This window comes from Sapajus apella, unplaced genomic scaffold (genome assembly GCF_009761245.1).
Source record: "Sapajus apella isolate SASKATOON/1434 unplaced genomic scaffold, GSC_monkey_1.0 scaffold20, whole genome shotgun sequence".
Lineage (NCBI taxonomy): Eukaryota > Metazoa > Chordata > Mammalia > Primates > Cebidae > Sapajus > Sapajus apella.
Window position 1 is genome coordinate 7,950,259 of NW_022436960.1, and position 12,579 is coordinate 7,962,837.

At 52.2% G+C, this 12,579-nt stretch overlaps 1 protein-coding gene across 1 annotated transcript in view; it reads left to right on the top strand.

The window, feature by feature from the left end:
* The first annotated feature begins 1,027 nt into the window (after positions 1-1,027).
* The window catches only part of SYNE3 (spectrin repeat containing nuclear envelope family member 3), a 92,670-nt gene continuing 81,118 nt past the window's right edge, over positions 1,028-12,579 (top strand). The window contains exon 1 of the mRNA XM_032287501.1: positions 1,028-1,129. The gene's annotated coding sequence lies outside the window, so the exon portion shown is untranslated. The remainder of the gene's footprint in view (positions 1,130-12,579) is intronic.

Below are 12,579 nucleotides of genomic sequence, written 5' to 3' on the forward strand. Positions count from 1 at the left end.
GCCGCACCTAAATTGTAATGAGTGGAGTCTGCATTATACCCAGTTTTACAACTTGTATCCCTCATTAGTGGCGCTCATGTGATCCAGAGAAAGTGGAGCCTATCATGCAACTGTGTAATTACTTGGAAAAAGATAAGGGCTGGGGGCCAGGATTGTTCAAAGCCCGGCTGGATGCAAGGGAAGGCCAGTGACTGCTGACCTGGGAGGAGAGGGAGAGAGCGCCAAGGTGCGCAGGCTTCCAGCAATCCGGCAGTGGAAGCGTGGCAGGAGGCTGCGGAGCAAACCCCAGGCCTTCATGTGCACAGGCACAGAGGCAGATTAGACATTAGACATTCTGCGACCAGGTTAAAGGGTTGGCGTGGCAGGAGCAGGGGTTGGTGGATGGATGGGAGGATGTTTCTACTGGGTGGGGAGGGAGAGAGGAGGCTCATTCTGAGGCCCTGGGTTTGTTGGAGGTTCACGGCATACTTGGGGATTCATGTTCCTTGTGACTCCCGGACTGTGGGGTGGGAGAGGATGGACAGGGTACCCCCCCCGCCCTTTCTGCCCGCGTGAGGCTGGCTGATGGGTGTCGTGTTCTTCTTGGATTTCGCGCCTCCGGGCGATGTGCCCTGCCTAGGCCCCCACCTCTGCTCTGTGAGGGTAAGACCTGCCGGTGACCTAATCCCTTTTCCGAGTCTGGGCGCCTAGATCCAACTTTCCCGGGGGAAAGGCAGCTCTGCGCATCCCATAGGATGAGAAGGGGGTGGGTGGGGTGGGAGGGAGACGGACAGGGGCCAGGGCTCCGGCTGCTTTCCAGGTCAGAGTGGACAGGACCCCTCCTTAGCCCCCGCCCCGGTCTGCGACAGAGAGCGGTGAGGCTCTTCTTCGGTCCTTGTCCCCGGGGCCACGCAGGGTGTCCGCCGGGCTGGGGCTGCGCACCCGAGGCCTCCGCCGAGCGCGCGCGAAGAGGGGCGCGGCCTCTCCCGCCGGGCCACCGGGCTGGTCCCGGCGTGGGCGGGGGTACTCGCGGGTGTCCGGGCCCGCCCCGGCCCCGCCCCGCCCCGGAGCCGCCCAGGACTCGGGGAGGCGAGAAGGAGGCTCGGCCCCAGCAGCCCGCGGCGCCTCGCTCCTCCACGCTCCGGGCCGGGTAAGTGGTGTGGGGCAGGGAGGCCAGGCCGGGGCTGGGGCAGGGGCCGGGGCCGGGCGGGTTGGGTGCTCAGCCCCAGCCCCGCTCTGACATAGCCCCGGGATCAGGGGCTCCGAAAGTCTGGGGGACCTAGGAAGGCGCGCCTGGCACGGGGGCGGGGGCCCCGGAGTGACAGCTGCAGGCGGGCGGGTATTTTTAGTTTAAATCCAACAGTTCCTTGCTGGCAGCGAAATTCCCCGGCCTTTCCTTTGAACCCCGGCAGCTTCAGCCCGCAAGAAAAAGCCCTAAAGCCGGGGCAGCGCGTCACAGGCGGGCCGGGGGCCTCCCCGGGGCTTCCCTCTGCCTCCCCTAGGGGTGGGCTGGCCTGTCACCAAGGCTTGCGCGCGGCGGGGACCCGACCCGCTCCTGGCCACCACGAGCGCGCTGGGTAGTGCCTGGGAGAGCAGAGCAGGCGGCGGCGAGGAGGGGAAGTCCAACCCCGAATGCTCAGTTTCGTTCAGACACCTCTTGGCTGTGCAAACTTGGCAAGCAGGTCAACCTCTCTGAGCCTCATTCCCACATCTCTAAAGTGGGGTGCGGGGGGGGGGGCGGGCAGTGAGGCCAGAAATGGCTTGCAGGGTCTGAGGGAGCCTCAGATGGATGTTGACTTCTCTTGGGGTCTTGGGATCTTGACCCGAAACAGCAGACTCATTGGTGTGTCTCATTGGTCAACCCAGGAGCAGGGTCCTACACCCACTGCTGACCTCTCCTTCAAAACTGGAAGCCAGGGGGGCTGTGGCCTGGACAAGTGATAATGAATATTTTTAGTTAAATCACTTTAGCTTTGAAGCTTCAGCCCTGGGCTGCTGCCCTGCGACTCTTTCCCAGGTTCCTGGTCACCCTTTCAAGTCTGAAGTGTTACCTTCATCCCAGCACTGGGTGGGGTGGCTTTCTACAGCCAAGGGCTGCTACTGGGATAGCCCGATGTGTCTTGGAGTCATGCCCCATCCCACATGAGTGAGGGCATGAGGAGAATGGACTGTCCTCCCAGAAAGGAGAGCATGTCACAAAATCACTGTGGTTCTGAGCTTGGCAGGACAACCTCCTTCATCCACCAAGAGGAGCAGAAACAGGCCCAGAGAGGGGGAGTGATTTGCCCAGAGCAACACTGCCTGGCTCGCTTAAAGGGCCGGGTCTTGCCGCCTGCACTACCAGGGCAGCCAGCAGCCCACAGAAGTCAGGATCTGTGAGGTGGGAGGGGCGTATCGGTGCCAACGAGCTGTTTTGCTCAGTTTCCTGTCACTGTGCCCCAGTGGGACGCTTCAGCACATGTGGATCTGCACATTCCTCAGGCCGGACAGTGCTCGGCAGGCTGACAGCCACAGCTGTGCCAAGCCTGCTGGCCCCGGGCGTTGTTTTCAGCCAGAGAGGCCCCTCTGGGGGTGGCTGAGTGGGAAGTGGGCTGGGACGGCTTATTTCTGGAACTCACGTCTTGCTGCGGGTCCTGAGGAGAAGGCCTGAGGATGGGCTGGTGGGACAGAGGGAAGTGGAGATAATCCAGGCTCGGGTTTCTGCCTCCAGGTGCTGTCGGGCATCTGGCTCCCTGCAGGTACTTCAGGGTGAGTTGGAGTCCTTTCTGTCTCCATGGGAACAACCCTGCTGCCTGGGTGCTTTGCATGCTCTCCAGCAGCTGTGGACCTGGCCATGCCTGGGCAGCCCCTTTGCCTAGTGATGAAGAAACACGAGGCAGGCTGCTGGGGGCCCTGGTTGGCAGCCCCAGGAGGCAAGACTGGGCAGGCCCAGGTCAATGTCCAAAGCACCTGGGAGCCTTTGGGAGCCCACTGGGCAGCTAGGCCTCCCGCATCGTCCAGCTGTTAGAAATGGGGGCAGTCAAGTTGGATTACCTGAGTCCAGTCCTACCTTAGCCCGTTCCTGGCTGTGTAGCCTTGGGAAAGTTGCTTCACCTTTCAGAGCACCAGCCCCCTTCCCCGGGGACAGGGGCTCACCATAGTACTGCAGGTGTTGCCTCAAAGGGCGTCGTGAGCACTAAATGAACTTTGCCCTGATCAGCATCTCAGATGATGTCAGACACAGCACAAGTGAGCAGGTGTCACAGTTTGAGGTGAAGGGGCATCGTTGGGATACCTGGGTTCCCCTCTGCTCTCCCCCGCCTCTCCCTGCCTTGATTTCCCTTTGTCTGTCAATGGTGGGTGGTCCTGGCTCACCCACCTCACAGTCCTTCCAGCATAGAAAGCTGGCCCTTGGCCCCAGGGAGGGCAGGAGATTCTAGAGAAGCCTACAGAGGGACTTGGATGCGTCTGTGGGGTCTTCCAAAGCACTTCCTGCCTCTCATCTCCTAGGATCTGGTAGTAGGCAAGGCTGCCATTGCTGGCCCATTTACAGATGAGGAGGCTGATATCCAGTGGCTGGATATGGTAGAGCCAGGATTAGAACTCAGGGCTTTTGACCTGATGCTCTTTCTGACACCACATGGCCTATCTTAGACGATCCAAGGACAATGTTGTACGTTCATCATTGGGAAAACAGTACTGACCAGACAGGATGCTTGTCTTCATTCATGAAGCCATCAGTACTTACTGAAAAAAAAAAAAGGATTCTGAACTTTTTTTTTTTTAAATAACATCTAAAGCACCCCAACTGGACCACAAAGATAGAAACCCAGGAGCAGCAGTGTTTCCTGACCCTCCCATCCTGAAAGGAATCTTTGCTTTAGGACTTAGGGATAATGTTCTGGGGCTGAGCAACTAGGAAGTGGATGGGAGACAAGTCCAGGAAGCTGATGCCTTAATTCTCTCCTCTCTAAATACTCCCCTTTCGGGGTTGCTGCGAGGATAAATGAGGTAACTGGGGATGATGCTTAGCAGAGCACCCGGCATGGTGGGGGCACATCATAAATAGGACTGATGGTTTGTTTTGTTGTTATTGTTTTAGATGGATTTTTTTGCTCTTGTGGCCCAGGCTGGAGTGCAGTGGTGCGATCTCAGCTCACTGCAGCTGCCACCTCGGGGTGCAAGCGATTCTCCTGCCTCAGCCTCCCGAGTAGTTGAGATTACAGGTGTCTGCCACCATGCCCGGCTAATTTTTTGTATTTTTCAGTAGAGACAGGGTTTTGCCATGTTGGGCAAGCTGGTCTCGAACTCCTGAAGGACTGCTGGTTTTTATTATTACTAATCCTCATCTATCATAACACCAGTGTGCAGCCTGGATCTCACGCCTGGGTTTCTAGGCTGCAGCTACGACATGGGGAATCCTAGCATCTCCAGGGAGAGCTGCTAAGGCAATTATAAAGGCTGAAAACACAGGCTCATTAAGCAATGAGTTGTTTAGTGACACATAGCTGAGAAGTCAAATGATAACAAAAAGCAAGAAGGTGATTACCTTAAATAAAAGTCAAGCATTACCACACATGCTGAGGAAAGGCAAGAGGATTAGGAGAGTCTTGGGGGCGGTTACAAAGGAAATCACTTTGTAGTTATCTGCTAATTACGTGTATGTTGTATCCATGCCTTTATACATAGATTCTGTTTCACAACGTTAAGCTGCTTTAAAAAGGAAAAAGGCAAGGGAATGATAACGCAAAATCAAGGTGTTTATCTTTAGGGAAAAGTGGGTAATTGATCAGGGAGATGCCTGTTTTACTCTCAGTGAGATCTATTATGTTCTGTTTCTTCAGTCCAGTGGGAGGCTTGTGGGTGTTATTTTTTATTTTTAATTTTTATTAATTTATTTTTTTGAGGCAGAGTCTCACTCTGTTGCCCAGGCTGGAGTGCAGTGGCACGATCTTGGCTCACAGCAACCTCAACCTCCCAGCTTCAAGCGATTGTCCTGCCTCAGCCTCCTGAGTTGCTGGGGTTACAGGCATGTGCCACTGTGCCTGGCTAAGGGTATTATTTTAAAATATGTTTATGCTTCACCATTTACAAATAGGAGGCACGTATATTCCATTGTATATATAATCTTACATAATACAAATGAAATTAAAAGATCATACGAAGCATTTGCAGATGCTTTCTTAGAAAATCTGCCTCTTTCCTCAGATTCAAATGTTAATCTGGCTGGATTTAAAAAATAAAGCAACAAATCCTGTTGTATGACACATGATTTCTCTTTAATGTAGGAGACATAATCTCCCTCTTCCCAAATCATACAACAAGCAAGATAACAATAACACTCTATGATCTCAGATTATCAACAGGATTTTTAAAGTTCCTAGCCTAACGATGTATGCTTCTGAATCACAAAATCCTGAAATATTTGAGCTGGAAGGAACCTCAGGTTACTTGGAACAATCTGCTGGTTTTATAACAAAAGGAAATGTCCTGGTCAAGGCCAACACTGGGCACACATGTAGGGAAGACAGTTCTGTCCAGGCTGCCACGCCCGTATGACTCTCATGAGGACACCACCCGACAAAGAGACCAGTGTGAGTCCTGGGTCACAAGCCTCCTCCTTAGGGTAGTCAGGGAAAGAGACGGGAAGTGTACATGAGCTTAAACTGATAGGATCATTTTATTTTTAAAAAGTCAGAAGAGAGTTACAATTTACAATGGCACCACACACTTCTAGAACGTATATGAACAGAAGCATCCTCAAAGAAACTATATAAGCGGTGCTTAGAATCTTCTTTCCTATAGGAAGTCCTCTTAGGAAAGAGCTCCTCATACTCATCCTATTTTTTTTAACTGACTTTTGAACTTTTATTTTACTTTTTAAAATTATACTTTAAATTCTGGAGTACATGTGCAGAATGTGCAGGTTTGTTACATAGGTATACATGTGGTTTGCTGCATCCATCACCCTGTCATCTATGTTAGGTATTTCTCCTAATGCTCTCCCTCCGCTAGCCCCCCACCCCCTTGGCAAGCCCTGGTGTGTGATGTTCCCCTCCCTGTGTCCATGTGTTCTCATTGTTCAACGCCTGCTTGTGAGTGAGAACATGTGTGGTTTTCTGTTCTTACTCATCCTGTTTTTTGCAGGGCATACTTGATCCCTGAAACAATTGAGTGCTGCAGGTATGGTTATTTCCATTTTTCAGTTGGGGAAACAGGTTCAGAGAGATTCAGTGCCTTGACCCAAATCACACAGCAGGTGAAGATGGAGCAGAACTTTCATCCAGAGGGGGTGAGGAAAAGATGAGCCACTTTCGTTTTCAGTGCGCTGTGCTGTGAGCACATTCTTCACTCCTTAGATGCGGAAATTCCACAGCCCAGCCCAGCCTGGGGGGCCATGGCAAAGTGCCCTGGTAGAGGACAGTTGGGTGGTGGCTTTCCAGCTGTCAGATCGCAGAAATGACCTGGAGGCTAACACTCTACCTCTCCTCGCTGGTCTTCCGCAAGGAAGCCCACCGTCTGCAGCGTGGGCAGTGGTGCGTGGGGAGCTGGGGGAATCCACCCCATTTTCGTCCCACACATTTTGATTCTTGGCCACCTTCTTCTCCCATCAAAGGTATTCTTCCTGCTTTCCCTCTGCAGAAGTGCCTGTCACAGCCAACAGGGCTCCAAGAGACAGGTGTTCCAGGACTGCTTGGCTTCAGATGGTGGCTTTCCTAATGCACGGCTGTTGTGTCCCAGCATGGGTGCTCCCCTGGGCAGTGGAGACCTGGGCCCAGGTCCCTGCCCTGCTCGCTACCCTCTGCTCTCAGGTGTTTCCCATCTAACGGGGTTAGTAATACTTCCCTATGGAGCAGGGCTTAGTGAGGACCTAGTGAGAAAGAACTTTACATGGGTAAGGCAACTTTCAGAGACTAGGAAACAAACCCTAAAGTACATGCCCAGAGAAATTGTGTGTGGGCGCTGGAGAAGTATTTAGGAGTGACAGCTGCAGTCCAGCCAGCCTGAGCCTTAGAGATGATCTATGCTTATAATTTTACATGTGGAGAAACCAAGTCAATGGCTGGCTCAAGTCCTGGAGGTGCTTCAGGGTCAAGATGCTGTCTCCTAACTCCCGGGCCAGTGCTCTTACCTGACAACCACCATTCCTCAAAGTGTGTTTCATTGATATTCGTGGTGTAACACAACTCAGGATGGTGGCTTGATGAAATGAAATGGCAGGCTTTCAGTGTTCAGCCCATGTGGTCATCACCAAGGCATGGGCAGAACAGGGTGGGCCACCAGGGCTGGTTGGACTCTAATTTAAGCCACACATTTTATTTGAGATCTGAAAAGGGCTGAGCCCCTCCCAAGTGACATTTGCTGAAATAATGCAGTCCGCTGACTCACTGGGGTAGCCTCATTCCTTAAGGACGGGAGGAGCCTGTATTTGACCTTCACCTGGGCTAGTCTGTTTCCTGCTCTTTAAAGAGGGAGGTTGAGATTAGGAGATTTCTAAGGTACCTTGAGGTTCAGATGTTTTCTCATTCAAGGACCACAGCCTTAAACTAGGTGTTTAGGGACCTGGGTCTGGCCACTGCAGTTCACCCATAACCCCAGCAGGGTCCAGATACTGACAGGTGACTCCCTGCTTATCTGCCTTGCTCTGAGGATTAGGTCCCACATTCTTAGCTGGCCCAGGTTTTTGCAAAGTGGGCCACCTCCATGGACCATAAAGCCCTTAGCTCATCCCGACCTTTCTCACCTGACACCTGTGCTCAAGCCGTTCCCCTGCCCAGCTCTCCTCCCCACCCCTTCCCACCAACACCTGGCTAGACATCACCTCCTCCTGGAAGCCCTCCTCAGCCACCTCCTAATTAACAGTTTCAAGAGTGATTCCCCACTAGCCTGTGACCTCCTTGAGGGCTGGACACCGGATTATTCATCCTCACATTTCTGCTCCCAACCCAGAGAGAGGGTGCTATTATTATCATTACTATTATTAAATTAAAAGGCTTTAAAGTAGGATCTTACAAACATTAGGTGTGCTCAGAGCTCGCTTGAATGAAGTATGAAGGGCAGATCCCAATATTTCCAGGACACAGGAAAAAAGTGAGTTCTGGAGCCATGACCTGAGGCTGGGGAGAGAAGATGCGATATGCGTCATCGCCCTTTGTGGCCCCCTTCAGGGGACTGTCCTCTTGGAGAACTCTCCATTCTCCTGGGTTCTCTAGGGGTTGACCCTGGAACCTTGCAGATATCTCTCTCTTGGCGTCCCTGGGACTCGCATCTGATGTTCTCTCCCCTGCACATGCCAAGCTTTCCTTCCTCTAGTGTGGCTTCTTGCTCTGTCCCTTCCTAAAAACTGCCCCCCACTGGCTGCACCCTCTCTGAGTCAGAACCTCAGCTCACAGCCACAGCCTCAGAGGGACCTTCCTGCCCACGCAGTGGCACCCATCCCATCCTGCCCACATGCTCTGTCCTGTCACCTGAAATTATTTGTGTTAATTATTTGCAGCTGAGCTTATTGTCTGTCTTCTGTACTAGAAAAAGGCCAGGAATTGTTGTCTGTCCAGAGCCAGCCATCAGAGCTGCTCAATACCATATATACTTCTAGAATGAATGAATGAATGAATGAATGAATGAATGAGTGAGTGGGCCGATGGAGTACATTGGGTGCCATCTGTGATTCCTGCATGGTTCATCCTTACAGCTACTGTCTGTCTAGTGCTTACTGAATGTCTAAGTGCTCTCTGCCTTTTCTCTCTTCATCCTCCCAGCAGCCCAATGAAGGATGCTCTGATGTTATTTCCATTTGGCTGAGAGATTAAGTAACCCACCTTCAGCTACCTCAGCTAGCAGTGGAGTTGGAAATTGAACCCAGGTGACCTGATCCCACAGTTCTGGCAGGTGACTACCAGGCTGCACTGGCCCTTCCGTGCCAGGAGTGCTGTGGGTGGAAGTGGTGAGTCACTCAGCCTCCTAACCAGGCATCTGGCTCTTTCTCCACAGCCCCCAGTGGCTCTCACACTGCCAGGCCATTCCTCAAAGGAAATCCTTTCTGTGGGACCAGTTTCACATGAGCTAAGAATGCCAAAGGTTTTCCAGAGCAGGGACCCACCCCAGAGCACCTCACCCTGTCTTCTCTGACCACACCCTTTTCTCCTAGGGAACCCCGGCTGCCACTTTTTCACTAGCTGTTGAGAACTTGGTGACCACAAGCCAGTGGCTGCAGGGTTGGGTGCGAGCCAGTTGGGATTGCCAGGTTAATCTCTGTCATTTAGCCAGCACCAGGCAGCAAGCAGGCCTGCCTTCTGTGATTTGCCTATTTATCTGTTTGCTGATTTCAAACTCAAGTTTGCTCAGGCATAATTTTAAAAAATTGATTATTTTAAAACTTCCATCTTGTGGCATCTCTTGTCCCACTTCCCTCTGGGTAAAACCACCCAAATGTCCAGGGAGGGGGATCGAGGCCAGGCTCTTCCGGCCACAGTCTTCACTTGCTAGTGTGCTGCTTGGAGCGGGTGAGAGGATGGCCCCGGAAGTTCCTGTCTGGGTCTCCTGCAGGAAGCTGCAGGGTTTCGCTGGAGCCCACTTTGGTTTGGGAGCCAAAGAAGCACGTATTTGCGGCTGAGACTTGGGCCTTCCGCTTTGTAACCCATGCCTTGGGCAATGGCGTTTCTTCAACATACTGACACTGGCTCAGGTGGACACGAACTAGGGAGACCTCAGAGACATGGCCCTGCCCTGTGGGAGGCGTCCGGTGGGTGAGGTGTGTGCTTTAAACAGCCCCATCCTAGGGGTTGTGACTCCATGAGAGGGAAGCTCAAGGGGCTGGGAGGGGCACCAGGAAGGACCCTTTAATTTGCCCAAAGGCACGATCTTTCTGGGTGTCAACTCTCTTCCCCTGTAAAGGGGGTGCGCAGGTGCACACTCCTTGCCTTGCTGGGTATGTGAGCATAAGTTGTGAACCGCAGCCCACCCCGCGGAGGTCAGGGCCCATCCCTATTGTTAGTTTAGCCAGCAGAGCAAGGTATCACTGGCACCATCTGTGCAAAGGAAGTTCCACTTTTGACTTTGATGGAGTCTTTCTCTACTCCTAGGCCTCAGATGGAATCCCGCTGATCTGAGCTGGGACCCTGATTTTGTCACCTGTGACAAGTCACATAACCTCCATGGACCCGGGTATCACACCTGTAAGATGAGGCTGGCTGCACCTTCCCTGCAGTCACTGTGAGTCAGATATGAGATAACATGTGGGATTCCCAGCAAGCGGAAGGTGCTGGGTCACACCAGTTCTCATGGATTCCCTTCCCAGACTCTCCAAGCGCTCCCTCTTTTCCTTGGGTGCTCCCTAGCCAGGAAGGTGACTTTGCCATTATGCAGATCACTTGGAAGGGAACTCAGTACTTCCGCCTGCCTCTGCCCCTAGCATGTGCAGTGAGTTGAACAGGGCACAGCTGAGGGTTGGCCAGCCCTTGGCTCAGGTGTTGCTGGCTGATGCCCGTGCCCTAGCAGATCTAGGAAGGCATGATGGGCCGGAGTTGACCCAGCCAAGCCTACATCCATGTGGACAATGTCCCCCTTTAGAGGTATACAGGGTGCAGACCACTTACCTTGACCATTCATTGCCTGCCTGGCGCACCGGCCATCTGCAACTGGCCAATGTGACTCTTTTCTTTTATGAAATTAACTGTGTATAAAAAAGTCATCACTGTAGCAGGCCCTGCTGTCTCAGTCCCAGCCCTGAGCCTCTAGGTCCTCTCAATACCGCGGAGGGGCTTAGACCAGGTCAGATCTCGGTGAATTTGGACTAGGGGCTACTGGTAATTGCCAGGATAAATTTGGTGACACAAGCCCAGGGCACTGAATGACAGCCACTCCCTCTTCATCTCCCCTTCATCTCTCTTTTTTTTTCCTTTTCTTTCAATCATTCTGATTAGATGACCTTTTCATCTAATCAGATGGGCCACCTGGGCTCCACCCTGGACCAATTCGTCAGAGAGGTCTCTGGATGTGGGGCTGCTTATCTGTAGCTTTTTAAAGCTTCCCAGGTGATCCTGATGCACAGGGATGATGGAGAACCCCTGGATGTTGTCCAGGAGAGCATCTCGGTGAGGGCTAATCTGTGTTTAACAGCTCTCTAACAATGAGCAGGCCCCAAGTGTAAACTGGCAACATTATCCAGATAGAGTTAAACCTTGTTTATGTTCATTATTTTATGACACATAGAAATTGATCCTGACCCTGGTTTTTTATTTAAGGTAAAAATATATTTCTTTCTTTTTTTTTTTGAGACAGAGTCTTGCTCTGTCGCCCAGGCTGGAGTGCAGTGGTGCAACCTTGGCTCACTGCAACCCCCACCTCCCAGGTTCAAGCAATTCTCCTGCCTCAGCCTCCTACGTAGCTGGGATTACAGGCATGTAGCACCACACCCAGCTAATTTTTGTATTTTTAGTAGAGATAGGGTTTCACCATGTTGGTCGGGCTGGTCTTGAACTCCTGACCTCGTGATCCACCTGCCTTGGCCTCCCAAAGTGCTAGGGTTACAGGCATGAGACACCGTGCCCTGCGTAAACATTTATTTCTTAATCCAGATATAAGAAAAAAAGAAAAAAGGTAAAAAGAAAAAGTCTTCTTTTAAAATAAACGAGTTTAAATGGGTCAAATTAAAGAAAATTAATTAGAAAAAAAGTGAATGTGTCTGCATCTCGGATATAGTCAAAATCATGACTGTAACGCACAAATGGCCACACTGTGAAGACATGGAACTAGGTGACCTCTACGGCCCAACATTCTGACAGATCTGAGGGCTGCCCAACGAGATCACTAACCCAGGACTGTTGGCACCAGCCACCTGGACTGGCAGAGAGTGGGACTGGCAGACTTGAGAGCGGCTGTGTGCATAGCAGGGCTTCCCAGTGTAGCTTCACTCAGAGCTCCCCAGGGACAGTGCAGCTAGATCATCTCCGTTTCAATGCGTTTGCCCTCTTGCTCCACCTTCCCCAGACCACAGGGGCAGCCTGAGAAGCAATCTGTCCAGCAATCAGGGCCATTTTCCTGGGGTCAGCGCTGCCGTGTAAACTCAGTGAATGCAACATTACAGGACCTCAGTGCCCACAAGAGCCTGGCTCCTTTGCTGGTGCTTGGGCTAATCAAGCCTTGGAGTGAAACGAGGCGCCCAGAGTCCCAGGGCAGGACCCAGCACTGCTGCCTTCCAGGCTGGGGCTCTGTAGATCGAATAGGGCCCTTGTCCCCAGGTCTTAAGCTCCTCAGAAGGGAAACAGGAACAGAACGTGATATGAACAGGCCCTGCCTGGCCCTGGCCAGCTTTTTCCACATGTGTCCGGTGGCCCCTACCTGTTATCACTGGAGAGTTGTCCAGTGAGCCTTTCTTTTGTGAGTGATTGTATGAGGCTCCTATTGTCTTTTTTTTTTTTCTTTAAATAGAGGTGAAGTCTCTCTATGTCGTTGAGGCTGATCTCGAATTCCTGGGCTCAAGGGATCCACCCTCCTTGGCCTCTCAAAGTGCTGGAATTACAGCCACGAGCCACCATGCTGGCTTCCTATCATCTTTTAGCTGATGTAGTGATTCACACCATGGGCCCCTGCGAGGGTGGGACCCAGTCTAGCAATGATTCA